At 53.0% G+C, this 26552-nt stretch overlaps 1 pseudogene; it reads left to right on the top strand.

Annotated features, from left to right (window-relative positions):
* Window positions 1-5413: 5413 nt before the first annotated feature.
* On the top strand, window positions 5414-20738 carry LOC123946300 (annotated as a pseudogene).
* Window positions 20739-26552: the final 5814 nt, after the last annotated feature.

Raw genomic sequence — 26552 nt, 5'->3', positions numbered from 1 at the left:
GTGAGCAAATGAATGCTCAGTGAGAAGCTGGCTTAAGCAATGCATGGGGAAGAGGGCAGAAGACGAGGGGCTACACAAGAGGGGCTGAGAGGGCTGTTAAAGGGCCAGCTTCCGCTGAAAAACTAATTGCCGAGAGATGGCTACAGGATGTCCAAGGTGCCTTTTCAGAGCTCTCATCCTGAGCTCAGGGAGACAGTGGGATGCACTGTGACCACCAGGTGGCGCCAGGCTCCCAGGCGTCCGGCTACCGAGGCTTTGCTCCCCAACTTCCCTCCAGGGATGGAACCCCAAAGAGGGCAGAGCCAGAACCTGCAGGACGACAGCAGCAACGGAAGAGGGTCCCCTACGCAGGTCCTGGGTGTCACTTCAGATCCTCAGGGTGTCTTACCCCATTTCCTTTCCTGCCCCAGAGATTCCACCACTGGAGATGGGATGCCTGCTCTTGGCTGCAAAACCCCTCAGGGAGGATGCGGGTGATGAGTGTGTCACAAGGGAAATGGAAGAGAAGAGAACGGAACTTGGGTCCAGGAGACTGGAGCTCCTGTCCCCATCCTGACACTTACTGGCTATGTGACGTGGGTATTCAGAGGCTCCGTTTCACCACGTACGGGAACATTCTGACCCTTTACACTTAATACTCAGTTAATCCCTCCACCACCCTAAGATGTAGAAACCGCCCTTAGCTCCATTTTACAGGTGAGGAAACTGAGGCCCAGAGAAAGTTAGTAGCTAACTAAAGGTGACATAGCTAGGCTGTGTGTCCAGCCACGCCTCCCACCACCGGCCCCTGCTAGGGAGGGGTTAGACATGGATGGGCTGGGAGGGGAGAAGACGGTGGGACCGAGGCCCCAAGTATGATCCAGAGGGTCCAGGCTGGCAGGGGAAGCCAAGCCGACCGAGGAGAAGCCAGTAGAGAGAGAGGCTCTTGGAGCCAAGCAGGAGGGAGATACGAGCGGCGCTGAAGACCCTTGGGAGATCTAGCCGTTTCCAGAGTGCTGGCTAGAGCAGGGGGTCAGGGGCAGACCAAGAGGCGGTATGGACAAGAGGGAGGGGGGAGAAGGATGGCGGAGCTCGGTCAAGGGGCTTGTCGGTCTGTTTTAGGACACACACTGAGGCTGGACTGCTGGGGGAGAACCAACAGAGAGGTGGGGACCGGTGGAAGGGCAGCTGATCATTCTGGAAGGAGAAGGCAGGAGAGAGGAAAACCAGGAGCTTCCACAGCGTAATGTCCTTGGGTCCCCTCAGGCGTCCCCCCTCGTTCTGCAGAGGCGCACACTGAAGTCTGGAGAGGGTAGGGGACTCGCTGAGAGCCCAGGCCATGCCCTCCACCCTGGGACCTCGGCTCCCTTCAGAACTCCTGCTGGGTGCCGAGCTCTGCCCAGTCCAGGGAAGGAGACAACACAGCAGGACCCAATATCTGAGCCCCAAGGCCAAGATCACCACCAGGAGACAGAAGCCAAGGGAGGTGGTTCCAACCTCTGGAACCACCTGTGAACTCACGCTGTGAGTTCCCTATACTTTCTCTCCCTCCTCCTCTGGCCGTTCCCACCTCTGTCCGGAGGGCCGGGGTGTGCCCAGGGGCCAGAAGCGGAGCTGTCCTGGGGACCGCCAGTTAGAAGGCATCTTAGGATGACTCTCTGGACACTGTTCTGCCCTTGTGAACTCTTGGGGTCCTCCGGCACCCCAGAAGATGGGTGCTCTCACAATCCTCTTCGTAGAAGCAGGGAAACAGGTGCACGGACCGAGCATCTTGCCCAAGGCACTTAGCTAGTGACTCTTGCGGCCAGAACCTCGACCCCTGCAAGCGTATTATGTCCTGTGTTACGGAAACCCCTCGGCATCAGGCTGTCAGAAGGGGCCTGAGGCCTGATGGTCCAGACTCAAGCACGAGGCCAGCTTGCTGCCTCCTCTGACAGAACCCTTCATGCCACAGACGAGGACACTGAGACTCAGAAGGGGATAACTCAACAGAGTCCCCCCACCCCTGGTGTGGAGCAGAACCCAAACTGGATTCTGGCCTGGTAGCTCCAAGCCCACCGCCCCTTCCTCAGCCACTTCTCATCCCCCTTTGTCCCTTTCTGTCCTAGAAGGCCAGCCTGGGTCCCATCTGGCCTCCTGGGGCCCCTCCCGGCGTGGCCCACCTGCTCCAGAAACGCCACACCGCCCACGGGACTCTGTCCCTTTCCTGCATCCCGTTTCAACAGCCCCCACGAGGATTTCCAGCAGGATTGGAAGACATCCTGGTCCTGCCCTACCCCCGCGGCAGGTGGGTGAGGGACGCTGATGAGGAAGCAGGAGGACGTGGTGTGGGCAGGCATGTCCTTTCCGGGGTGCACCTGAGGCCCTCGGGTATAGCCAGAACCCCAACTGCTGTGTTCGAAGCTCAGCTTCCGGCTGAGAAGGCCGAGGGCCCAAGCGAGGGCCGGGCCTGGCACCGATATTCATTTCCTCCTGGCCTCCGAGCACACCTGCTCCTGCCGCTGCTCCTTTTCCTGAGGGACGCCCCACGGTTACCTCATCTCTTCTCAGGTACCCCTCCGTCCCTATCCGTCTCAGCCTTCCATTCCCCCAGCTGGCCCGGGACAGCCTCCCTGCTCTCCACGCTGCCCGCCTCGCTCCCCAGTACCACAGCTCCTCACTGAGGCTGGGCGTGCGGGAGCTCGGAGCGACCCAGGGCCGCCTCCACCGCCGCTCAATCTATGACTGGGCAGACTGAGGCCGCTAACCCATGGGTTCCTCAGGGGCATGGCTGGAAGTTGACCCTCTTGTGTGTCCCCAAGACCTGGCATGGAGCCAGCACAGGACAAATTCTGCAGCATGGCCTGCCTGAGATGGCGGATGGAATCAGCTGGGCTGGAATCCAGCTCTGCTCTTACATGCTGTGCAGCCTAGGGCTAGTTCCTCAACCTCTCTGAGCTTTCTGTTTCTCCTTTGGGAAAACTGGGGAAAACAAGGCCTATTTCGTAGGGTTGTAGTAAGAATTCCTAAGACGATGTATGCAAACTTAAATATCTCAGTAGAAGCTGGTTATCTCTCATTTATTCAATAAATACTGATTGAACACTTAATAATGAGTCATTGATGCTGAGTTCAAAAAGGAAGAAACCAAGTCAGCAGACCCCAGGTTCCCCAAACTCCCATTCTGGGCTCTCGCCGGGTATGTCCCTGCCCCACGTTCCTACTCTGTCTAGAAGTGGCCCCCAGATTATCCAACTGTCCTGTCACCGCCCTGCTCAGAGGCAACCAGGGGGCATGGGTGCCTCGAGGACCAGGCGCTGGCTCCTGAGGGTGGCCCTCTGTGCCTGCCTCCTGTGATCTGCTCCCACATCTGTTTCCCACCAGGTCTCCTCTTCTTTTGTGACACCAAATTCCACTGCAGTCACGTGGGTCCAGTTCCCATGCCGGGAACACGGTGGGCTTTCCCATCAGGGTGCGAGCTGCGCCCTGACCAGAACGGCCACCCGCTTCATCACCTCCAGATAAACTCCTATCGGCTTTTTCCTCTTCCTTCGTGTGGCCTCCTTGATGGCGGGGGTCAGCCCTGAGCCTCCAACAGTCTCCACTAAGCGTCCTCCAAGAGCTCTCTTCGCACAGAATCCCACAGCAGCGAGCCTGGGGATGAGTTTCCCTCTGAGGGTCGGGGGGGGGGCCTGTGCTCTGTCTTGCACTGAGTTAGATGCTTCCCCTTACAGTGGGGAGTAACAACGGCATGGGGAGACATGGGGATGACGCCCATCGGGTCCCCCTAAGCCTTCAGTGGAGGTTACAGAGCTGGGTTTGGTCAAGGCTATTGAGGGGAAGCAGGGGGAACCAGGCTAACCTTGAGGGGGGCCCAGAAGTGGGGCGACTCAGCAGAGGCGCCATTGGGCAGGACTCTTCTTCCCCAGGAGCCTTCTGCTGAGAAGGAAGTATTATTTAACTGACATTGTGTTGGGAGGGGAAACACGGGGTCCCTGGAGCTCAGCCAGCCTCCTGCCTTCAGGCTGTTTGGCTTTGTTTGTTTTTTTGGCCTTTTTTTTTTTTTCCTTTTTCTTCGGGCTAATTGTTCTCATTAAATCTTTTTGTCCTGTTTTGTTTTTTACGAGGCTGACAATGCCGCATGGTGCTCGGCGGCTGCTTCCTGTGTTTCTGCCCCAGCACAGGCCTCCGTGGGGCCTTGCTTCCTGTTGTGAGCAGTCACCATGACGACTCAAGGCCCTGGTGGGCTCCATGGGGTTGTAGAGGGGGAGCCTTGTGGGGGGGGGGGGCGGCTAACATGGTTGACATCACCGGGTAAGGAGGCAAGGGTCCCGTCCGGAGGGGGTTGAATGGGGGCCGGGCAGGCAGTGGCGGGAGCCTGGTGCATTGCTGAGGGGTGACTCACAGCCTGGGAAGGGGAAGAATGCCCTCACATTCTTTTGGGAGGTAAACAAGGTCAGGGAGTGCGGCTGGGATCCTGTTTACCTGACCCTGGCCCCCCGGGGGACCAGGAACCAGTGCAGGACAACACACTGGAACAGAACCAGCCAGACCTCGGGGGCTAAGGGAACAGGAGGGAAGGCCAGGAGAAGACGAGGGGCCAGTGGCTCTAGCCCAGACACCCTTCAAGAGGGCTGGTGGGAGCCAAGACAAGACTGGGATTCAAATTACAGCTCTGCTAAGTGACAGTTCTATGCCTTTGACCAGGTCACCTGGACCACCCCACCCCCAGCCTCGGTTTACCCTCTTTCTCATGGGCTAATCCCCCTGTGTTGATGGCTATGTTCTCCAGTCCCATGGGGGCTGGCATGGAGTGGGCCGGGGGCTGGGTACAGCCTAATGTTCTGCAGGCCTCTCTGTCCCCCACCTGCCAACAGACCTCCGTCCAGGGCTAGGCACTCCAGACTCCTGGGCCAGCAGAGGAGGGCTGCACTGCACCCTCGGGGTCATGCCCCCCCCACGGTGCAGCCCCACCGAAGGGCCAGGGACAAGCTGGGCTCCGGAAGGAGGAGGTGGGTGCATGGCGGCAGAGGTCGAGGCACCTGCAAAGTCACAGGGCTGGAGTCAGGGCAGCTCAGGCTCTCCCCCAAGTCACTGCATCTCCCTCCAGTCTTCCCAGAGCCCCACTTCCTATTCCTGAACCCCCCGAGTGACAGCTTCTCCCGCTCATCACAACAGGTCTGGAGGAGCCCCTCCTGAGCCATGGGGATGTATCCCTGTCAAACTCTGGGATTCGCTGGTGCTGGGATCCTTCAAGAACAGCCAGGGAGAGGCTTAGAGCGGACCTTCCAGCCCTCGTGTCTCAGAGACAAGCCTCCACTGCAAAACAGACCAGGTGCCAAGAGGAAGGGACTGCCTTTCTGCAACACGCCCCCCAACCCCTACAGTTGCCGGGGGGGGCGGCACCAGGAGATGGTCCTTAGCAGCCACAGTGGCATCGAGGCCACCTAGCCTCATGGCTGAGAGTAAGGACGTCAGCATCAGGCTGGCCTGGATCAAGTCCGGCTTTGCCACTTGCCAGCTGGGGCGCTCAGGCAAGTTCCTCAGCCCCTCTGATCCTCAACATCCTGATCTGGAAAACAGCCTCTCCCAGGGTTTGCTGTGAGATTTAGTGAGCAAATACACATGAGAGACTTTGCACATAGTAAGTCCTCAGCACCATGCCGAACCCACACAGACCCGCTGCGTCCTGCCAGAGCCCTGGGTTCCCTTGGCCCCGGTGCCCACCCCAGGGCAGGAGCCCTGCTCAGCACATGCCCTGAGGTTTTCCCATAAGGGGGTTGGACTTGGGCTTCCCTTGACGGGGAATATCCTGTTCTGGGAGTGGGGGGAGGAAGAGGAGCGGGAAGGACGCAGCCGCTCCACATTCCTGGCATTCTTGGCGACAGCCCCGTCCAGCTGCCTTGAGCTGCCACTGCAGGGCACTGGCCCAGGTCCAGGCTGTCTCGGCATGACAGGAGAGCCTCCCACTGGGGGTGCCCCTTAGGCTAGGGTCACTAGGGGACCCCTCTGGTCCCAGTCCCACTCATCCCATGCCGTTCTGGAAGCAGACAAACCCCCACTCTGTAAAGAGAGGTTTGGGGGGTCTGGGGATGGTCATGTCAACAGGAGAGGGGTTCAGCTTTTGGCTCTACCTTCTGGGGTCCCCCCAGCCTGCTCCCCTCCCCCCAGGGAAGCCCTGGAGAGTAGCCAGAGGACAGAGGTGGATGGGTAAAGAGGGGAGAGGGAGAGGGCGCCTGGCTTCCAGCCTCTTGTGGCTGGGGAAGTCATTTTCCTTCTCTGAGACTCAGTTTCTCCATCTACAAAACGGGAGGGCTGGCTCCCACCTTTAAGCAACCTCGGCTCTGCTACACTGTGGTGTTGTGATCTAGTGATCACTGCGGAGAGCCTCTTCCCCTGACCAAGGGCAGAAACCCAGTCGGTCCCTGCCTGGAGCCCGGCCTAGTGCAGGTTACGTGGTTCTCCCCCTTGACCGGGGACCACCTGTGGCCCCATCCCCAGCAAACGGTCCGCAGGCTTCTGAGACCCAGAGAACCGGAAACAACACAGTCCCGGGGTGGTCTCTCTCCAGACCCTCCTCCTTGGGTATGTCTTGGGGGCCCTAGGAGGGAAATAACTCGTCCAAATCCCAGGCCCACTTAGCCGGGCTGAGCTGACTCGGGACCTCCCACATTTGCAGCTCCTCCCGGCAGATCCCCAGGGGTCCACGTCAGAAATCTCCTCTCCTGGGGAGACTAAGCCTGTAAGCACCCCCTCCGCTCCCTGCACTGCTCTCTGCAGCCGGGGGGCTCGGCAGAGTCACCCGGGCCCAGCAGGGAAGGCACAGCAGCCGCTCTGGGGTGGGCACCTCTGGGATCCTGCCTGGGTGCCAATCTCCCTCCCCTTCTCCCCTCCTGCGGCTCAGGGACCACCCCAAGCCCCTCGGCCCCATCCTAGAGGCTCTCCACTGCCCTCGATGCCCACTGCAGAGTTCAAGAGCTCACTCTGACTCTGGGGACAGAGACTGGGGAACCTGGTCCAGGCCACAATGGGAGGCAGAAGAAGCTCTTTGCCCAAGTTAGGAGTCGGAAGACATCCCTATGCTTGGACCTCAGCCCTTGCATGACTGCTGGAGAATTGGATAAGGTGGCCCCTTCGGGCCAGTCCCACTGAGACCCACAGCGGTCCCTGGATTCTGAGATTCAAATTTCCATGCCCCCCGCCCCCCGCCCCGCATACCCTTGACCGCATTAAACAGAGGAAGCCCCATTCTGTCACCTGCCCTTGTCGGGGACCTGCCCCTCACAGTGCAGCCAGGGTCCTGCTCCCAACAACCTCACCTTCCCCATCACTCGATCCCCCGAGACAGCCCAGACACCCCAGAAGCCATTGCCGCCACGTGGCCGGGGCCCCTGTCTGCTTCCTGCCTGCTTGTCCTGTGTGTGTCTGTCCCGACATCTGTCTGTCTGAGGGACCACAAAAGGAAAAGGCTGGAACACACCCTGCTCTGTCCACGTGACCAGTGCACTCCTCACCCCCGCTGGGAAATCACCGCCATTGTGGCGACTGGGAGCCACGCGAGTGTGCGCCGGCGTGTCTGCGGGCGTGGTGTGTGCGTGTGGCGGGGGAGGGTGACACGGGGTGTGTGTCAGGATTTTGTGTGTGTGGAATAATTGGTGAAATGAATTATGATAAACTGAGCGGAATGGGTGAAATACTAGGCAACCATTAAATATGATGCCTTTGAAGAATCATGATGACATAAAAAATTGTCACAATTTAAGAGTTAGTTAAAAAAAAAAAAGTATGACCAAAAGAAGAAGTGGAAGCGAATACAGCAACCGCTAATCATTGTTATCTCTAGATTGCTAGATTATGAGTAATCTTGTCTTTCCTTTATACTCTTGGCTCTTTTCAACATTTTCTGCAAGACGCACTTGTTTTTAACCAGAAAAAGGAAAGAGGGGTAATAAGAAAACAAATTAAAGAGGAAGCAGAAAACAAACATGATTTAAGATAAAAAGAAATGAAGGCCTAGTGGAAAATGTTAAGTATAAAATGAAGCCAAATATCCAACTCAAGACAGCGAAAGCTGAGTGAGCACCTCCTTGATACCAAGACTCTGCTGAGTGTGGAGTTATGGAAATGCTCAAGAGGTAGCCCTCCCTGGTGACAGCACTGTCCATCAGGAGGGTGGGACAATCACCAGTCACCGATAACATAGACACAGATACACGGCAGTTCCCCCCAGCCCCAGAGGGCACCAGAGAAAGAGAGAAAGTGACAGGTGAATCAGGAGGGCTTCAGGGAGGAGGTGATTTTTAAAAAATATTTATTTATTTGAGTCGGGAAGGAGTAAAGGGAGAGAGAGAGTCCTCAAGCAGACTCCCTACTAAGCACGGAGCCAAACTCAGGGCTTGATCCCACGACCCTGAGATCATGACTTGAGCAGAAATCAAGAGTCAGCCACTTGACCAGCTGAGCCCCCCAGGGCTTCAGGGAGGGCATGCAGTAATGGAGGGAAGCACAGTGGGTGGCCAGAAGACCACCCTTTGTCTGGAGCAGGCGTGACACACAGGCAGCAGTTCACCCCAAGTCTGCGGTGCAGGGTTGAGCTCTGGGTTCAGAGCTTCTGAAGCTAAGCGGGCACTCACAGGGAAAGAAGGCAAGGATTGATTAGCAATTCATTCAAGAAATAGTTGAAGATCTACTATGTGCCACGCACCGTCTGGGGAGTCCTGTAGTGCAGCTTCCATCCCAATGGAGGGAAACAGGCAATTAACAATTAAGGAGTAGAAGATCCCACACGCCGGATGGTAAGAGCCGCTACGAGGAAGGACGAGGCCAGGGCAGGCGGGGATTGATTCTATGTGATAGTGGGGCATCTGACGGGAGGAAAAGGAAGCGAGGTGTGGAATCCTACGGAGGAGGGCTTCAGAAAAGGGGAGGGGGACAGCGCATGCAGGGCCCCAGGGGAACACAGGGAACACGAGGTCAGAGGGGGACCCGTAGGTCCATGTGGGGCTGTGTTGGGGACCTGGGCTTTTCCTCCAAGCAATAGCAGGAGCCTTGGGGGGTGGGCTGAACAGAGAAGTGCACAGACTGACTTGAGCTATAGTAAACCTGCCCTGTGGCGGCCTGCGGTAGGGGGCAGGGAGGGGCAGAGAGAGGTGGGGGCTGGCTGTGTGGGGGTGGGGACAAGGAACGGGAATCTCAGTGTCTTCTGAAGCCCAGAGGGATGGTGCTTGCAGACTCCAAGACGTGGGTCCCAGCTCTTGGGAGGACGGGGCTGCGACAAGTGACGGAACAGAGGCCCCAGACGCTGAGGCTGGATGGACAAAGGCTGAGAAACCCAGGGACGAACCTGAGACATCCACCTGGTGTAGCAGAGCAAGCAGCCAGACCCGGGAGTCTGAAGTCCAGGTGCCAGCTGGGGACGCACGTTTGGGGGTCATTGCCTTGTGAATGGCAATTAACCCACAAAACAGGAGATCCCCCGGGGAAGGGATGGACACAAAGAGGAGGTCCAAGGCTTGAGCCCCAGGCTCCTCCAACCATTTATTCTTTGGGGAGAAGGGAGGGGACCAGCAGAGGAGCCAGGGAGGTGGTGCTCAAGAGAGGAGTGGGACAAACACGGTTCCTGCAGAGAAGTGGGTGCGGGCCTGGTGGGAGAGGCTTAGGCTAGCAACAGTGGAGAGAAACTCAGAAAGGCGAGTCAGGACAACTCTTCTCAGGAGCCTGGCTATACAGGGGAGCCTCAGTGGTGTCCCAAAACCCAAGCAAGAGGCTCAGAGGGCCCCACAGGTCATCCTCCCACGACCAAGGGGCCACTGTTTACTGGAGGGCAGGGGACGGTGGCCAGAGCTCTCCGTCTGGGCTGGTGTCCACACAAAGGTGCTCAGGGCCGGTCAATGTGCGGGTGGAGCCAAGGGTCAGAAAAGAGAGGGACCCGGACGGAGACCAGTACCAGGGCCACGTGCCAGGTCACGGCCAAGGCTGGCTCCCCACGGGCCGCCGCGTTCCAGGAGTGGGAGAATTCTGAATCCAAATGCTTCATTAAGAAGATCGACTTCTCCTTCTCTGTCTTCTCTGCGCTGGGGAGCGGTTCTCCTGCCACAGCCCCGCATCCGCTGAAAATGGACGCCTGGGCCAAACTGGCCCCCATCGCCTTCTTGGTCAGAAGAGCGCCTCTCAGTTGTCGCACCCATCACTGTCTGCGGCAGCGCTAAAACCACCAGAGACACCGACCGATGAAAGCCTAGCAGCTTGGCCCTCCCAAAGGCCATGGCGCTCCTGTGCCTGCTGGTGGACTTTCTCCTCCTCTTCGCCACAGGAAGGAGCCGCGTCCACGTCCCATAGGTCTCGTCTGCCCCGTATGTTCCTTTTCCTATGCCTCCCCAGGCAGCCCGGGAAAAGTGCTTGGCTCAGGGTTTGACAGAGGGAAGACAATACTGCATGAATAAGAAAAAAAAAAATAAGATCTGGGGCACCTGGGTGGCTCAGTGGGTTAAGCCGCTGCCTTCAGCTCAGGTCATGATCTCAGGGTCCTGGGATCGAGTCCCACATCGGGCTCTCTGCTCAGCGGGGAGCCTGCTTCCCTTCCTCTCTCTCTGCCTGCCTCTCTTGTGATTTCTCTCTGTCAAATAAATAAGTAAAATCTTTGAAAAAAAAAAATAAGATCTGCTTCTCCTGGAGGAAGAGCGTCTATTTGACTTCACACGTGTTTCACGCTTTTATGCCACTTGGATACTGACTTTCAGTACGCAGACTTCCATCTGGCCCCTGGCCCCAGAGCCTGCCAGTGTTAGGGTTGTCCTGGAGCGGACAGCATGAGTGGTGGGGTGAAGACAGGGTTGTCTTTTGGTTCGGTTCAGGTTTTGTTTGGTGTCTAAGATGGGAGAAGAACTAGCGGTCCCTCCCAAAGAGCGAACCCAGGGAGGAGAAACCCAGGGAGCAGGTTGAGTGCGGACTGCGGGAGGGCTGGGGGTCCGGTGCACGCGCGCGTGTGTAGGATCGCCCCGCTGGAGACTCACAGGTACCCCACCCACGAGACTAGCTGGGAAGGCAGCCTGAGCAGGTGCAGGGCCCAGCAGGAGGGTGGGTGGAGCACGTGGATGTTCTCCCATGATTCCTTCTGCTATTTCAGTGCAAAAGGAGTGTCACCGCGGGCTACAAATAAGGGCAGAGGGCCCCGGAGGTTTGCGGAGGGAGGAGAAGGTTTGAAAGAGCCTTCGTGTATGGAAGGGGAGCCAGGGGACCTGAAAAATGTAGCTGCTCTGCCCAACAGCATGCTGGCATGCTTGCATTCTCCCAAGAGGGCCACAGCAACATCTTGAATCCCACAAGCCCTTCTAGAACCTTCCACTCTCCCACTAAGGAGCAGAATCTAATTCCCCACCCCCTTGAACCTGGGCAGGTTGGTGACTCAGTTCTTGGCAGTGAATGCAGTGCAAGTGACGCTGCCACGCTTCTGAAGTGACATGGGAAACACTCGCATCATGTAGGACATTCCCACTGGAGCCCTGGGCCGCCATGTTGTGAGGAAGCCCAAACCAGCCCATCCAGAGACCACAAGGAAACGCTCTGAGGGCACGGAGGGAAGAGATGTCCTGTCAGTCCCCAGATGCTTTAGCCCTAGCCACCACGTGACTGCCACTCTCTGAAACCCTGAACAACCCCGCTGAGCCCCACCCAACTCCATGACCCCCAGAATCCACGAGAGATGATAAAATCATAGTTGTCTTAAGCCTTTACTTTAGGACCCAGAAATAGGTCATCAGAACAAACTCTAAGGGCCAACTTGAGACTGATGGTCATGAAATTCAGGTCACCCTCCCTCCCTTGGCCTGACGGCACTCAACACATTTCTGCAGGGACAGAAACACAGCGGCCCCAAGCTCCGTCCATGCCTCTAGGGAGGAGCAGAGGATGAAGAGGAAATGTCAAGGGCATTGTGTCCTGGATGTCAGGCTAAGGTGTTTGGACTTGACCCTGGAGGCTACTGAGAGTACACCCAGTTAGAGGTATTTACCTTCCGTGCACCTGCCGGGCCCTCTCTGGTTTTACCAACACAGAACACAGGCTCTATCCTCAGATGAACAGGATGGGGGAAGACAGGAGCCTTCCCAGAGGCCTGGGACGCGGCAAGCTGGGTCTTCAGCCTTTGGCCTCTGAGGTACACAGACAGTGGAGTGGGGAAGGGCTGAAGATCCGGGAACCTCGTTTCTCCCATCTGGAAAATCCACTCGAGGCCTCTAAGTAGTCTTCCGCTTCTGAGACTTAAGGTGCCACAGGCACACGTCTCCACGGAAACCTCATCTGCGTGGCCCTGGGCTCCAACCTGTGAGCCCGACAGGCAGGAGGAGGAGGCTTGGCCGTCATCGCGCTGTAGGCCTTGTACGGGATTTTTAGGTTCCAAGTCACAGAAAACCCCACTCAAGGTGACTTTGAAAACTAAAATCCCTGGGGCGCCTGCGTGGCTCAGTGGGTTAAAGCCTCTGCCTTCGGCTCAGGTCATGATCCCAGGGTCCTGGGATGGAGCCCCGCATCGGGCTCTCTGCTCAGCGGGGAGCCTGCTTCCTCCTCTCTCTCTGCCTGCCTCTCTGCCTACTTGTGATCTCTGCCTGTCAAATAAATAAATAAAAATCTTTAAAAAAAAGAAAAGAAAACTAAAATCTGTGGGCTGTGTAGTATAGTGAAAAGCCCACGTGTATTTGAGGTTTCAGGCAAAGCTGGACCCAGTCCTGCAAACAGGGTGACAGGACCTGGTTTCTCTCCCTCCATCTCTTGGCTCCATGTTCTGGCTCCTGTCCCACGCTGGCTCTCCCCTGGGGCTCTCAGTCTGGCCCCCAGCTGGGTCTGGGTCTACCTTGCCTTCACAGCCCGCAGAGAGAGAAGGTCCACCCCCCGGGGAGCTGAAGTAGAGATAACTGTTCTGATTGGACGGCTTGAGTCACGTGTCCATCCCTGAGCCAATCACAGTAGCCATGCGATGCCCTATCGTAATTGGTTTAAATCAATCAGAGCCCACCTGGGGTAGAGACCGCGTTTACCCGTGGAAACGTGGGGTCCTATCCCGAGGGAGGGGAGGGAATGGGTGCCAGAGAAGGAACCACTCAGCGTCTGCTACGGTAGGACAGAGTCACGAGACTCACGATCAAAAGACGAGGACCAAAGGCATGTCCCTCGGCCGCCTAGCCGGACCTCCTGGGGAGGGCGCGCTCTGTCAGAGAGGAAGTGGTTGAGCGCCGGAAAGGGGGGAATCTCCTATCAAGGCTCTTTCCATTACCATCTGCCCATCTGGCCAGCCTGGAGCCCCGGGATGGGGACAGCCACCGTTGGCCAGAACCCAGGGCCTGCCTGGGACACTTGGGCAGCTGGGGACTGAGTAAGCTGGGAAAAGTGCAGGCTGGGGAGGGTTGGGGCGGGGGAGCCATCTGACTCTTCCCTAACGCCAAAAAAGGGAACGGGAAAGGTCAGCTTAGGCTCCAGAAGGGATCCAAACAAGTAGCGTGACAAAAGCAGACAGCCCCGTCTGGGCTCAGCTCTGGGCTCAGCTCGGCTGGGTCTTTCCATACCTTCCTCACCCAAGAACCCAGGGAGGAAGACTGGGCAGGGATTACCCCATTGCTCAGATGGGGAGACAAAGGCTCTGAGAAATGTAGCTCACCCAAGGTCACCCAGAGAGGTGGGACAAAGGCAGAATATGAACCTGAGCTCTCTCAGGCCAGCCTCCCCCCCCCCCCCTCCCCTCCTTCCTGTAGCTCAGCTCTGAATCAGGCCCATCCCACACACAGTAATGTGAGGGTGAGGCCACCGGTTGTGGGGGGGATGTTCAATCCCCCCCATGGCCCCTACTGTCTTCCAGGCAGGAAGATAGAGAAAGGGAGGCTGCAGGGTCCAATTGGCCCAAGTTCAAGTCCACCCTCTAGCCAGGCTTGCTGTGTGAATGTGGGCAAGTCAGTATACTCATTACGAAATGAAGAAATGAACACTTCCCTTAGAAGTGGTGGGGAGGAATGACTGACATCACGTATGTATGGCAGCTAGCACAGTGCAGCCCGTGGTGAGTGTTATATTCCTCCTGCCATCACGGAAGGAGTTTGTAAGGTTTAATTACAATATCATAGCAGAAATGCTGTGATCGGCGGAGCCCAGTGCTGCAAGATGGAGCCCGCGGGACTCTTCCAAGTAAACACTGAGAAACAGAATGGGGGTGGGACTTTGGTGAGAAATTAACCTGCGGTACAGACGCAGGGTTCCTCGCTTTCTGGGAGAGAGTCGGGCCCAATTCCAGCGTTGTCCCCCGCTGCTGGGCAGAAGTCCAGACACAGCAGAATCTGTTTCCACCCTTCCCCTGGGGACTGAGGACCCGAGGAGGACTTTCATCCCCTGAGCCTGGACTCAGCAGGATGAGGAGGCTGCAGACACGGGGGGCATTGTCTGCCTGGCGGGGTTAGATCCCGCCGTTGCCAACCCCTCTGGGGCACAGGGTTTCTCTCCATGGACCAGCCCAGTCATGCGGGGTTGGGGGGAGGTGGTGTTTGTCCCCCAGTTGCCACTGGAGACCCAGATTCTACCACTGGACACTCTGTCCAGTGTCCCGACGGTGACCCCAGAGCATCCTGGACCAGCAGGCTTGGGTGGGGCCTCGGAGGACAAAGCCGCCTTTCGCCGCTGGCAGCTGGGTGGGCAGCGTGCGTCAGCTCGTCGGCCAGCCAGCAAGACCTGGAAGTCAGCCTCGCTGCCCCTCCCCCACACTCCATCGCCACTCACGTCTTATTTTTGTCATGACACGATATGACAGATGTTGCTTGTCAATTGTGCTGCTGAAGTCTCTCTAGACCCCGGCCCCTGCCATCCAACTGCACAGCCGCTGCCCTGGTCAGCAGCTCCACGGCACCCCCTCCCTCCTGGGGTCTCACAGTCTGTCCTTCCCTCTCAGCCAGGGGGAGCTTATAGCAATGCAGTTCAATCACATCAGTCCCTGGCGTCAAGTCCAGTGAATATCTGCAAAACATACAACGCATTTCCAACATATGTAAAGAACTCCTACAAATCAATAAGAAAAAGAGAGGCAGCAAGTGAAAAGGAACAGGAGACTTTGAGCAGGCCCTTCACAACAGAGGTTCTGCAAGTGACCTATGAGTCCACAAAAACGTCATTAATCATCAGGGCAATGCAAAATGAAACCACAACGAGTATCACTGTGCAGCCACCCAAACTGCTAAAAGGAAAAGTACAGAAACTATCAAGTGTTGGCAAGGATGTGGAACAACTGGGACTTCCCAGAACATTGGTGCAAGAGGGAGGGTATCTGGTACAAGCTCTTGGGAAAGTGGTTTGGCATTGTCTCCTCTCTACCCAGCAATCCCACCCCTGGGTTTATGTTTAACAGAAATGCATGCAGACGGCCATTGAAAGACATAGACAAGATCATTTGTTGCAGCTTTATTCACAGTGGCCAAAGGCCAGAAATAACCCGGATATCCATCAACAGTGGAAGGGAGGAAAAATCAATGAGGGACAAGTATGGCAGCCACATGGACACATCACAAAAAGTGTTGAGAGGCAGAAACTGGACACGACAGCATCCACACCGTGGGATTCCATTTATGTGAATTTCAGAAACTGACAGAATTGAACAAATCAAGATGGTGGTTATCTTTGTGGGGAAAGGAGGCACAGTGCCTGGGGTGGGGATTTCTTGGATGCTGATAATGTCCTGTTTCTTGATCTAGGCACTGGTTACGCTGGTGTGTTTAGGAAAACTTATCCAGCTGGACACTGAGTGATGCAGGCATTTTTTTTTTTACAGTTTACTTTTCAATAAAAAAGTTAAAAAAAAAGAAATTCTTCCACCTACACGGCCCAAAGTCCCCCATGGTGGTTCCCAGCAACTTACAGTCCATCCCCAGGACACGTCATGCAGTTCTCTGTGCCTGAAACTCCCTGATCCAGTTGGCAAACGTGCTCTGGGATCGCCACCACCACCAGGAAGCCCTCCCTCCCGGCCCCAGACAGAGGCGGTTTCTCTGTCCTCAAAGAGCCATGGGCACCTTCATTTCGGCGCTTATTCCTCTGATGGTCAAGCCACAGCATTTACCAGACTCTTGTTATGTGTCAGGCACATAACACTTTGGATAAACAGTCATAAATAATAGGTTACACTAATAAAAATTAAATGATTGCAGAAATAGACACTGACAAATCACATGTATGCTGGGGAGGGAAGTCCAGGAAGTCAGTGGAGAATAATACCTGGGGGGCTGCAGGGGGGGTTGGGGGAGTTGCAGGGGGGAGTCTCTAGGCTGAGGGCACCCTGCAGACTGAGAGCTCTAACCCGTGGCTGTCTGAGGGGGACATATCTACGTCCGTGATTTCTCATCTCAGTCCCCAGGAGTGTGGCACAGGGTCGGGCCCATTAGGTGTCTGGGAGGATTTTAGGGATGAATGAGGGACTGACTGAATGTTGAGAGGCAAGGGTTTGGGGGCCTCCAGGACACCGGATTCCCCTTTACAAATGCGCACCTCCAGCTGAGAGTCAATACCGGAAATAAAGTTTGGGGTTCCCAGAAGCACAGACCCCACCAACGCCAGCAGTGAGCATGCGGAGGCCTGGGCCGATCATACCTTCCTTGGTTGGTTCTCACAATTGGTAAATATTAATTGAGTATGAATTGCATGCCAGGCTCTATAGGAGGGGCTGTTCCCTTCACCGCTCATTCATTTCCATTTCCCAGGGACTATTTCAACTTCTGGGATTTCTGGGGGTTTAAGTCTCTCCCTGCTTCTGGATGCTTCCCCATCCCGTACCCCAGTCCCTATGCACTGGACTAGGCAGGACTCTCCCGCAATCACCAGGGGAAATCCCAGGGAACCTTGGGTTATACTGCCTGCCTGGCTGTTTACAAGCCCGAACATGATTTAGAGGGCGGTGGTTCACCTCACCAAAATTATGTCTGATTTACCAGAGAATTCCCAATGCTATATTCATCTTCCCCACGGGATGTCCCAGACACTGGTGGCGGGAGCACGAGCAGGTACTGTCCTCGCAGAAGCAAGTTAGGACAGCGTGTGCCCCCCCCAAGAGACAGCCAGCCCTCCCCTCGGGGTAACGCTCAGAGCGCGTTACAGCCCAGCCCTCCAGGGACCATGCGGGAGACGTTTCCTGCGACCCTGCTTGCTGCAATTGGGAAGTGAAGGCAACCGGGCATCCCTCACCAGGGAAATGGGTGAGGAATGTGGGGGATACAGGTGGAAGGGAAAAGACTTAGCCCATCTGTAAAACAACATGGGTCAAACCCGAAGACCTGGTTTTGAGGGGGGAAAAAGGAAATAAATAAAATGGGGCGTCAGAGTGATCCCACTGGTGTAAACTTAAAATGGATATACACACTCCCCCAAAGCTGCCTGTTTGCGGAGAGTATGTATTTATTTAAGAACATATCATGGGGCGCCTGGGTGGCTCAGTGGGTTAAGCCTCTGTCTTCGGCTCAGGTCATGATCCCAGGGTCCTGGGATCGAGCCCCACATCGGGCTCTCTGCTCAGCGAGGAACCTGCTTCCTCCTCTCTCTGCCTGCCTCTCTGCCAACTTGTGATCTCTGTCTGTCCAATAAATACATAAAATCTTAAAAACAAAACAAAACAAAAAGAGGAGTCTTTGGAGGGAGGGGAATAGGATTTGGTTCAGGGATGAGAGGAGATACACACACACACACACATTTTATATAAAATTTTTAAAGGTCCTGCATGGACAGGGAAAGCATAAGAAGAACAAAAGATTTTAGTTAACGGAACAATCTCCACTTGACATAAAAAGTAAAATTATATTTAAACTGGACTGCTTCTGAGAGGAAGTAGAAGATGTACTTTTTCTTATTCCTCCCACTAAGTGCAACTAAAACCCTAATCACAGTATATAAAACAAGCCCAAGGAGGCTCTGAAGGGAGGGGAGAAGAAGGCAGATTAACTAGGGATCACAGGACCCGAGAAACAACACAGCGATGAGTTTCTGTTGTTGGAATTCTTTTTTTTTTTTTAAATTTGCCTCATATAGCTCAGACTTGAAGCTGAAGAAGCCAGCAATCTGGAAATGCCAAGGGGATTGGATATTCACACCCCCCCCCAAAAAAAACAACAAAGCCTACTCTATCTAGCCAAAGAACCAGAAAAGAGGCAGCTAGCAAGACAGAAAAATTTTACACAATAATTGGTGTACTCCAGCCAAACCCTTCAGAAAAATCTGTGGCCCCATCCGTGCCAGCAAGACCACGTGGGAAACCTGGACTTCTCCATTCAGCAGTGTATAAGGTGCTCCAATCTCCCTGCCGGGATGCTATCAGGGAAAGGCCAAGAAGGGGGCTGGGACTTGCCTCTCCACCCATGCAGCAAGAGGGAAACTCAGCAACTCTAGCACGAACAGAGGTCAAGTGGGGAACTCGGACTTCTAACCCTATTTGGCAGCAATGAGGCAGTTCCCCCACTTCCCTATTCCAGAAGCATCCCGGGCAACTAGCAGAAGGCTGCACAAGATACAGAGTCTCATCACATAATGCCCAAAATATCCAGGTCTCACTAGAAAACGACTCATCAAGCCAAAAGCCAGGAAGATCTCAAGCCGAATGAGCAAAGATGCCCACACCAAGATAAGCGAAGTGTTACGAACACATCTGAAACCAATGAAAACAAAAGTCTCAGCCAAGAAACAAAAGATATAAACATTTAAAATACCATTTACAATTGCTCAAATAAAATAAAATGCTGAGGTGTAAATCTAACAAAACACATCCACAGGGCTTGGCGTGCTGAAAATTCATGGAAAGCTGATAAAAGAAATCGACAAAGACAAAGACATGGAAAGACATACTATGTTCGTGAAGATGACTCAGCAGAGTAAAATGTCAGTTTTCCCCAAATTGGCATATGGACTTAATACGATTCCTGTTAAAACTCCAGCAAAATGTTTTGTGGATAGAGATAGACAACGTTATTCTAAAACTGGTATGGAGGGGAGGTATTTTCCATTCCGGTGAGATTTGTAGGGGGAGGGGAAAAGGTGAAGGGGGGAAGGTGGCTGGGGAAGGAGGTGGGGAAGCATCTGGCAAAGTTGGGGTCCCGGAGCCCCCGGCTTAGTCCAGAGGAAGCGAGACTGTGCTTGACTGGTCAGTTGAAAGGGACAGACGGGACCCTCTTCCTGGCCTCAGGTGCCCCCAGGTGAGGCCCTCCCACATGCCCAAACCGATCTTATAATCAACAGATAAAGTGGGGAAGATGCAGAGTCACTTTAAACACAGGTGTCAGAATCTCTTTGGTCACGAGGGAGGGGGAAGAGGTGGACATGAAGTCCAACAGATGTCTGTCTGTACTCAGCTCCCTAACAACAAAGCAGCCCCTTAGGAGAAAGCCTGACCTTGCAACTGAGATTAAGCCCTTCCAAGAATTCTTCAAGGAGAACCCAAGACTGTGCCACCAAAATTGCTAGATTGTTGAAGTAAGCACTGAAAAGGGTAACGATTCGTGTGTCACTCCAGGAAAGAGACTTGCAAGAAGAGATCCGTACTCTGGACGTGCTCCGTGGGGTGGGAAGAGAAAACATTCCTGTTCTACAAAGACATAGAGTTCATTAGATGCTGATAAAAGTTGGGTAGAACTCTGCAGACTTCAAAGGAGAGAGCGGCAGTATGGCGTAAGCTCTGTCCTCGATGTGGACAGGTGTCCGCAGAGCCGTGGGAAGCCGCTCTCTGAGACAGAGGCTGCAGGACACTGTGAACCTGTTTTCCCCATGAGAACTTAGAGCCAGCAGCCCAGACCCTCTTCTCTTAAAAAAAAAGTTTCTGAATTAAGGCTTGAGAAATGCCCATTTCCTGCTGGCTCAGCTGTAGCTCCATGATGGCATTTGATTAAACAGCACAGAGCCCCTCGTGAGCCCACACTCAACTTTTTTGAGCCATTTGATCCATCGTTGGTTTGTACAGGAGATGAAGAAGATAGGCTTCAAGACGGAAGGTGGCTTAGTATTGAAGAGGGGGTTGACCCTCCTCCCAAGGCACAAAGACACACAATTGAAGGCACCGCACAGGTTAACCCGTTATGTAAATTGGGACCAAATGACTGAAGTAAATGGGGACATTACTGCGATTCTAGAAGGTAACCTTGACTCAGAAGAGGACAGTCACTCTGTGCCTGCAGTCACGTAGGCAGAAGTCACATCAGGTGTCTGGAGACAGCCGTGTCCACGTTAGCAGACAGGGGGTTGGAAAGTCCATCTGCAAATTGATTACAGGCACTGCCACGTGCCGACTTGCTTTGGATTTGAGGGAATCCCTGTTCCTGGGGAGAGAAGGACCGTTACGAAGCAGAAGCCTTCCTTGAAGGGAAACCCGAAGGCAGGTTCTTGCACATTCTACGCAAGAGGACGACCTCTTGCGATCACAGAACCTCCGTGAGCTTCCGTGAATCGGACACTAGAGTCCCAAGTGCGGTCTGGGTGCCGGAGACCCGTGTATATTTCAGGCCTCCACTGTAACAGGACTCTGGGAACGTTATGAAAATCCCAGTTCTTGCATGTTTTTTGAACCATTGCTTACTCTATCCCTAAATAGGACTTTCCCTTTCAGCCTGCCATATATCTGCCGGGCAGTGGCCTGTAGGTGCCCTACCTGTGATGGAGCCCATGGCTCCCTTTACCATTCATGCTGCAGGACTTTTTGAAAGAGTATCATTATGCCCAAAAAGTGAAGAGTTCACTGGTTAGAACGAGAACCAGTCAAGGCAAAGAATGCCCCCGAAGGGCATTAACTTGATCTGCTTTTATGTGCATCAGACCGTGTGCTATTACATAGCAAGGACGTGTATCCGTGTTAGGGTTTTTCCAGTAAAGTGTATAGGCTTAGTGTTAGTATCTGTCAGGTCCGAGCTGCTGTTACTTCCTCAGATAAATGTGGGGCCCATTGAGACAACAGAAGACAGAGTGTTCAGTAAGGCCACAAAAACATTTTTTTGTCTATTGAGCGAACAGTTTGGTTTTTAATGACTGTTGTAATTGAGAGAAACCACTCTGGGGCATTTGCTGTGAAGAATTCTATTTCTTTTTTTTTTAAGATTTTATTTATTTCTTAAGAGAGAGCGTAAGCAGGGGAGAGGGGTAGAGGGAGTGGGAGAAGCAGACTCCCCACTGAGCAGGGAGCCCAGGGCGAGGGGCTGCTGGATCCTAGGACTCCGAGATTATGACCTGAGCCAAGGGCAGGTGCTTCACCAACTGAGCCACCCACGTGCCCCAAAGAACTCTATTTCTTACTAAAGAACAAATTATTACTATTGGATGAGTATTTCAACCATGTGACTAATCTTTGAAATTGTTATTTTTTCGAAGAATTTTTCTACAGCCTTCCAACAGTAGCGCTGTTTGTAGTTACTATAAATCAAGCTTTGGAAGTCCAAAAGATAAAGACTGCCTTCCTTTGAGAAAAAAAAGAAAAATGTCATTTCCTGGCCACAAGGGCACCGAGAAGTTCACTGAAGTGTTGAATTTGGAGTCAGTCTCATGTCTCTTCTGCAAAAGGTCCTGTTCAGTAAACCAGGTTTCCTAGACAGTTGCTCCTAAAAATTCAGGCTTATAAAGCTGATAGTAGAATTTCATCCCAAGGCCTTAGGTATTAATTTTTTTTTTGAATGAGTGCTTTAACTTAAAACACATTGGAAAGAGCTGCAATGTGGTCCTGTGTGTGATTTTTTTTAGGTTAGTACGTGCCGTCTATTCATTGATGAAAGTTGGATCTTTTCCTGTGCCCGTGATGCATTTGTCAACCATGCAGAAAGTGAGACTAGAAGATGCCCAGACAAGTCCGATGGTTAGTGGCAGTGGTTGCCGATGTTGAGGTGATTGTTAAACCGCAATGAACAGTTTGGATGGCAGGATATAGCTCTTAGCTGTAAACTCTCATAGCTGAATTGCTTAAGTACAGTTTGTAGAATTTCAGGGTGGTTAATTTCTAATGGAAAATCTGAAACTCTAATTGCAGGCTTCAAAGATACTGTACAACCATTGTATCTATAAATAACTTCACTTAGCACCTTTTGGTCACTTAGAATAGTATGAAATACTACTTCAGTGAGCTATTTTGGAAGTGATGCCGTGTACTAGTGTTTGCTTCTGAGTATCGAACTGAATTTACAGTTCTGTCCCAGACATTTTGCACTCGTCGAATCCATTCTTGTGTCTTTTTGTTAATGTGCTCTGGACCACCGGTCAGTACTCCTTGGTTTCCTTACCCTGCTGTGACAGAAAGTTCTTTTACAAGCTGTTGGCTACTGCCAAGGTTATAAAAAGGAAAAGCTGTGTTTGTAGGCAACATTAACTGTTTGACTGCTAATGTATGTTTCTTCTTGCTGTGGCTTGTTATGGCTTCCTTTTTTTTTTTTTTTAAGATTTTTTATTTATTTCTTTGACAGACAGAGATCACAAGTAGGCAGAGAGAGAGGAGGAAGCAGGCTCCCCGCGGATCAGAGAGCCCGATGCGGGGCTCCATCCCAGGACCCTGAGATCATGACCTGAGCCGAAGGCAGAGGCTTTAACCCACTGAGCCACCCAGGTGCCCCTATGGCTTCTTTTTTGTGCCAATAAAGTATGTTTGACATAAAAAATAAAATAAAATAAATAAAACTGATATGGAAAAGCAAAGGAACCAGAATCACCGGAACAATTTTGAGAAGGAATGAGAGGATCCAGTCCACGGGCTTTATCAAAAACCTGATATATAAAGCCGGTAAGACTTCTTACATCCTTACACCAAGCAAGACTGTGTGATATTGGTAGAGCAAGTGACACAGAGATCAGCGGGAGGAATTGGAGCACCCGGAAACAGACCGCACAAATATTTGCGTTCCAGTATGCAAAAGCAATTTGAGGGAGGAAAGGCAGACCTTTAAGCAAATGGTATGGGAGCCATTAAACATCCATAGGTAAAACAAAACAAAACAAAACAAACAAAAAACCACAAAGGCCCTCAACCTAAGTCATACTTTACACAAAAATCAATCCACATAGACCAGAGGCTTAAATGTGGAAGGTAAAACTAGAAAACTTCAAGAAAAAAACTTGGGGAAAAAAATTAATTTAAAAAAAAAGAAAGAAGGAAAAAAAACTTGGAGATCTAGTGCTAAGCAACCAGGGCTCACCCTGAGCACCAAAAGCATGAGCCATAAAGGGAAAGATTGATGAATCGGACTTCACCAAAATTTAAAACTCTTCCTTTGTGAAAGAGTCTCTTTTTTAAAAAAGATTTATTTGTTTATTGGGGGGAAAGCAGAGAGGGAGAGAGAATCTCAAATGGACCAAGCAGACCCCCTTCCGCCAAGCACAGAGCCCAACCCCGGGCTCAGCCTCACCACCCTGAGATCGTAATCTGGAGTTGAAATCAAGAGTGGGATGCTTACCTGCCTGAGTCACCCAGGCGCTCCCATGGACGAGTCTCTTAAAAAGCTGAAGAGCCAAGGGGCACCTGGGTGGCTCAGCTGGTAGGGTGACTGCCTTCAGCTCAAGTCATGATCCTGGAGCCCCAGGATCGAGTCCCTGCTCAGCAAGGAGTCTGCTTCTCCCTCTGACCCTCTCCCTTCTCATGCTTTCTCTTTCACTCTCTCTCTCAAGTAAATAAATAAACTCTTAAAAAAAAAAAAAAAAAAGCAGGAGAGCGGAAAGCTCTTGATTTTGGCTTGGGTCCTGATCTCAGGGTCATGAGATTGAGTCCTGCGACGGCCCACACTCAGAGGGCAGTCTGCTCAGGATTCTCTTCCTCTGCCCCTCCCCCTGCGCTTGCTCACTGTCTCTGTCTCCAAAACACATAAATAAATCATGAAGAAAAAAAAAAAAGCTGAAGAGAGACTACAGACTGGGAGGAAATATTTGCATACCACTTCTCTGACCAAGGGCCAGTGTCTAGAACCCATGAGAATGCTCAAAATTCAACAGCAAAAAGAAAAAAGAAAAAAATCCAGTTAGAAAATAGGCAAAACACGTGAAGAGACATTTCGCTCAAGAGGATAATGCAGATGGCAGATAAGCGCATGCAAATATGTTCAACATCATTAACCAGGAGTGAAATGCAAATTAGACCCCAATGAGCTATCACTCCACAGCGATCAGAATGGCTTACATTAAAAAATGGTGACAAGACCAAATGTTGGCGAGCATGCAGAGAAACCCATCACTCACACACTGCTGGTGAGAACATGAAAAGGTACAGCCACTCTGGAAAATAGTTCGGCAGTTTCTTTAAAAATTAAACATGCAACTGCCATTCAACCCAGCAATTGCTCTCCTGGGCATTTGTCCCAGAGAAATGAAGGCTTATGCTCACACCAAAACCTGTACAGGGATGCTTATAGCAACTGTATTCATAATAGCCAAAATCTGGAAACAAACCAGATGTCTTTCGACAAATGAATGGCTAAACAAATTGCATATATCCATTTCATGGGAAACGAACGACTCAGTGACAAAAATGAACGTGACCCACACAGCAACCTGGATGGCTCTCCAGAGGTTATGCTGAGTCAGAAATACCAATCCCAAGAAGCTACATAGTGTATGATTCCATTTATATAACATTCTTGGAATGACAAATTGCAAAAATGGGAAACAGATCAGTATGGGGGGGTGGTTAGGGAGGGGGCGGGGATTGAAGGGAAGTGGGCGTGGCCATTAAAAAGGCAACGGGAGGATCCTCGTGGCCATGGAAGCGTTTGGTGCCTTGGCTGCATCCGTGTGAACGTCCTGCTTGCAAGATGTTCCTAGTGGGGGAAAACAGAGAAAGGGTACAGGGGAACTCTCTGCATTATTTCTTTAAATTGCATGTGAATCAACAGTTATCTCAAAATAAAAGAAAACTTTCAGGGTTGCCTGGGTGACTCAGTAGGCGAAGCATCCGTGGGACCGAGCCCCGCGCCCATGGTCGGGCTACCTGCTCAGCGGGGAGCCTGCTTCTCCCCCTCCCTCTGCCCCTTACTCCCCTGTGCTTGTGTTTTGTCAAATAAATCAATAAAATCTTTTTTAAATTTTTTGTTTTAACGTTAAATTTGCAAAATCACCTCCCTCTTCACCTCCTGAGCCCACACTGCATGAGACCTGGGGCTGACGCCTCGTTTCCGGGGACTGAGATGCCATCAAATGTCCAGCTGTGGCCAGGGAACCAGGGCACCAGCCCCACAGCCATCACCGCCGAGGGAATCTAGAGAGGGGAGCGGGGACCAGATGCCCGCAGCAGGCAACAGTCGTTTCCCATGTTGACAAGAAGGGAAACGTGGATACCAGAAGAGATGAACTGGTCAGCGAGACATACACCGTGGCAGACCTCCAGCGTGGACAAAGGCCGGGATGGTGTGCGAGGACGAAGGAGGAATAACTAAAGCGCCGGAGACAGCGCGGGTTCTCCGAGGAGGAGTCATGGGGGCTGGCCAGATGCTTGGGTTTGTCCAGGCCAACTGGCTGGGGACTCCGAGGAAAAGCCAAGGACCCTACATGTGGAAAGTGACACAGTGACCTTGCTTCTCAGACAGCCTCGTGCTAAGACAGGGAAGTGGGGCGGGGCTGGGGGCGTGGCTACTGGTGGAGTAAGTGGGCGGGTTTGCGGATGGTTGCGCAGCGCATACCGGTCCACGTGGGACCACACGCGTGCTTCTGCTACTGATCATCCCCAGAAAACGCCTGGGTCTGCCAGTTGCTTTGGGTTTTTTAGCAGTCTCTCTCTGTCCTTTCTGTTGCTGTGCTCCTGCCGGCCCGCTGCTCCACCTGCCATCCCAACTACTTTCAGAATTCTCCTTTCCCAGACCTTTCCTAGAGCTAGACAGGACCTCAAAGGATTGTCTGGTGCTGCCTTGAGACCCCAAAGGTGACATGGCCTACCCCTGTTCTACAGTCCGGGGAGCTGTCGCTTCGAGACAGGACCTGGTTACCCTATTCCACAGGAGGCCAGGATCAGAACTCAGGCATCTGGCTCTCTGCCCAGCTTCACTTGGTCAGGATTGGAGAAAAAGAAAGCTCCCACTCCACCTGGAGAAAGGATGGCTAGAGTCCCCTGTCCCAGGGCCTCTCTCCATCCTCCACAGTGACACCATGGCTCAGTCGCGTTCAGCCAGCAATGCAGTGAGAGCCTGCTGTATGCCAGGCACGGCTACAGACTCTGAGAAAATAGCAATGAGCAAAGCAGACACAGACACCCTTGCCAGCTGGGGCTCAGATTCCCACCTGCACCTCTGGCCTCTCCACCCATCCTCTACCCGTCATCCGCGGCCATCTGAGACTCCCGGAGACACACAGGGGGCACTGTTGCCTGCAGGCCTGTGGGCTTGGCTTCTGCTTTGTGAAACACCTATATTGAATTTTGAGGTTATTTCCAAATAGAGCCACATACAGTCACTGAATGGTATGTTGTGTTATGTTCATTTGATCGATGTAAGATACCACAAGTAGCACAACCTACCCTAAGTAGCTAACCCTACTTAGGTATTTCTTCATGCTTTCGATATAACCAAAAGCCTCAACAAAATGGAAGTTTCCAGGCCTCTCTGGACTTGCATGAGGTTCAGGGACACCAGCCCGCTCCTGAGCAGTCCCAC

This window comes from Meles meles, chromosome 7 (assembly GCF_922984935.1).
Source record: "Meles meles chromosome 7, mMelMel3.1 paternal haplotype, whole genome shotgun sequence".
Taxonomy (NCBI): Eukaryota; Metazoa; Chordata; class Mammalia; order Carnivora; family Mustelidae; genus Meles; species Meles meles.
The sequence above is the reverse complement of the archived record's forward strand: the minus strand, read 5'-3'. Positions and strand labels throughout refer to the sequence as shown.